This window comes from Pteropus alecto, unplaced genomic scaffold (genome assembly GCF_000325575.1).
Source record: "Pteropus alecto unplaced genomic scaffold, ASM32557v1 scaffold45, whole genome shotgun sequence".
Lineage (NCBI taxonomy): Eukaryota > Metazoa > Chordata > Mammalia > Chiroptera > Pteropodidae > Pteropus > Pteropus alecto.
The window spans coordinates 20225617-20229096 of NW_006442491.1; the positions used below are offsets into that span (position 1 = coordinate 20225617).

At 34.6% G+C, this 3480-nt stretch overlaps 1 protein-coding gene across 4 annotated transcripts in view; it reads left to right on the plus strand.

Annotated features, from left to right (window-relative positions):
• Positions 1 to 3480, plus strand: part of CBFA2T2 (CBFA2/RUNX1 translocation partner 2) — a 121349-nt gene that overhangs the window by 39439 nt on the left and 78430 nt on the right. The window lies entirely within an intron of this gene.

Here is a 3480-nt window from a genome sequence, read left to right on the forward strand (position 1 = left end):
ATATAAATTCTATTTGGACTTAAGAATGAAATACAAAAATGAAATCATGATAGTACTAGAAGAACATATAGGTGTCTGTTTTATAATCTTTCTAAACATGACATCAGCATCAGACAAACTACTGATAAGAGTGTAATCTCAAAATAATCAAGAGAAATTACCACTTAAAAAAACTTAGTTAGGGTGAAACTTCTGGAATGATGGAGTAAGGAGCTTGACAAATTGAAAAACAGATAAAACCGGACAAAATTGTTAAAAACGACCATTTTAACCCATTTCCCGTTTGCCCCGAGAATACTTGCCGGCGCTTTGCGGCTGCAGCATTTACCCCGAGATAACTCACAGATTACAGTTCTAACCTTACCCCTAAAGTTTGCCACGAAATATCTAGCTTTTATTATTCTGTTCTCATTGCTCTAGTATATCAATATCCTTTGGAAACAAATGACATCATTCTATTTATAGCATTCTGTTTTTAGTTGTGGTATTAACATTTACAAAATATAGTAATTCTCTCGATCATTGAAAATGTCAGATCCTAGAAAAAGTGGCATTCCTACGCATGATGTTAACATCGTTCTCAAACGGTTGTTAGCCAAAGATTCATTTGAAGAATCCAGTTTTATGTATGCATTTCTGTTACATTGGGATTAGAGACAAGTTCTGTTTAGAAATAACTCCAGGAGCAGTTTTTACATTTTATTTTCACATTGAACACCAGTCAGATTTGCTTCAGCCTCAAAGATCATGTTTATGTATTCAGTGAGCTGCACTTTTTTTCTAAACAGAAATGGGTTAAACTTGTATTGAATTGTTCCCATCTTTTTTACTCAAAACCCTAAAATTAGAAACAATACGAATATTCATCAACTGGTGAATAAATGCAGTGTGGTATGTCCATCTATAGAGTACTTACTACTCAGCGATAAGAAGGAATGAATACTGACGTATGCTACAACGTGGATGAACCTCAGAAATCTACTGAGTTAAAGAAGTCAGACGCCAAGAACAACATATTATTTGATTCCCTTTCTGTAAAATGTCCAGGAATGGCTAATTTTTAGGGACAGAGTGAACAGATTTAGTGGTTGCCTGGGACTGTGGTTGTAAATGGGATTTCCTTTCAAGAGACAAAAAGGGTTTTGGGGGGTGTTGGAAATGTCTTAAAATGGAATTGTGATGATGGTTGTACAATGCTATAAGTTTACTAAAAATCATTGAATTATGCATTTAAAACAGGTAAATCTTATGGAATGTATAATCTACCTCAGTAAAACTCTTTAAAATGTTGGGGTTTTTTTTTTCCACCCCAAAGAGTGGCCTAAGTGTGGCACACCTCTACAGGTGACATTTACTTGGATGGCTTCTGCTTTAAATTTATTTAGTTCAGGTGTTCTGAGAACTTGGCACCAGCAGGAAATAGAACAACGGCTTTGTTAGTTAGGGTTCATGTTACGATTTTAGGCACATTAAGGACACCAACCTTATTTGTTTTTAAATTTATAAACTAAGGTTCAATACATACTTGACTTAAAATCTCATAAGAATTTGAACATCCAGTTTTGTTATTTACCTAAAGCCTTCTGAAAGATAGAGCTGTAATTTGACAAATAATAATTCTCTACATTGTCCTTGCAAATAGGTACATACCTCTAAGATGAATGATATCTTATTTGGGACAGGGCAGGGGTTGCAAAAATGGTCACAGTGTTTGGGAAAACCAGCTTTGGGCTAGGAAGTTTTAATAGTTATTAGCAAAGTAGTCTTGAATATATTAAGTTTTTGCCATTTCAAAAACCAATAGCTCATCCTTAAAAATTCTTAAAGAGAACATAATTCAACTTGAATACATCATATTCATAGAAATTTAATTCAACTTTTCAGACTATATCCTCCTCTGCCCTATTTTAATTAAATGAAGGGGTTGGATTAGATTCTAAAGCTAATTTTCTGTGGTTTGATCCTGTTAAATTTATTTTTTAAAACAAATAGGATAATTTATCCACGAAATAAGCAGTGACTGTGTTGATCAAGACATCCCCCCACGCCCCAGAATGGTAATGGAAACTTGGATCAACAAATAGCTGAAAATCTTAAGTACCAGTGTGGTATTATGTATGTACTATCAAGCTACTTGGATAGCACTAGGAGGGGCCATTATGAACTCTGCTTGCTTCAGAAATCATCTTTCCCAAAGGCAAGACTCTTGAGATAAATCTAGAAAGATGAATAGATTTTCAGGTGTGTAGAGAAGAGCTTATTTGACTCAAGTGTTCATAGTGAAGGAAATCAGTACTCTGATTTGAGTAGAATAACTGGATTTCATCCCTCATGTTTTGGAATATAGGGTTATTCCAGCAAATGAAAACTCTTTATTTATTTTTTAACATTCTGATCCCTCATCTTTAAAGATCTGCTATCACAATTAAATTAAAATCTTGATTTTTAAATGATGATTGCTACAGTTTGACTTGTGTCACATAAGGGCTGATGACTCAAACATCAAGAGAATTGTTTTTCAGTTTTGTTTTCGAGGTCACCTGTGAATTTGATTGCTTCTCTATATTTTTTTAAGTTTACTCAAAACATCCAAGTTTTGTGATGTTAAATGTATAAAAAAATCAAATTATAAAGTCTTTAAGAACTGATAAAAGGAATCTACACGTTGTCATGTAAATTGGAAAGTTAGAATGTCTTGTTTCTGGAGTGCCCCAAACCCCTGTTTTGTTTTAAGGTTATTTAACTTAATGATCTTGTTACTAGACTACTTACATGGAGGATCAGTTTAAACTAAGAATTTTAAAGAAGAAAGAAGACTGTAGGGGTACCTCACATATCACGTAGTCCTGTCCTCTGATTTGACAGATGAGAGGGTCAGTGATTTAAATAATTCCCTTAGTAGCTGAATTGGAACAGTTACCCCAGGCTCTTTCTATTGAATTTTAAGAGAAAATCAGTGTCTTTTAAAACGTGTATTATCTGAACAAGCCTGATCTTGGAAGCTAAGCAGGGTTGAGCCTGGTTTGTACTTAGATGGCAGACCACCTAGGATGACCAGGTGCTGTGGGTGTAAAAAATAAAAATATAAGGGATTGTAAGCTGACAAGGTCCTTGCAATCTGTGAGGTCAACCAAGGGTTGCCTCGCCTAAATAATAATAAAATATAAAAATAAAAATAAAATGTATGTTGTAAATTACCTAAAAAGGAAGATACTCCATTTTTTGGTCAGCTGTATGTTTCAAACTTTAAACATTTGTTGTCAAGCCTCGTGGAACCAAGGAAGTTAAGTGAGACAGACTTCTGATGTGTAGAAGCTGAGACCAATTGACCTATGTTGTCTGCCTACTACTCTCAACAAAGTTCCTTGTAGTCTGTCCCCTTGCTTGTCACTCTACTTAACCTTTCTTCTATAGGTTTAATACTGTCTACTCATGGTGACCTCCTTCCAGTTCTTCACACTAGTCATGCTTCCATGCTTC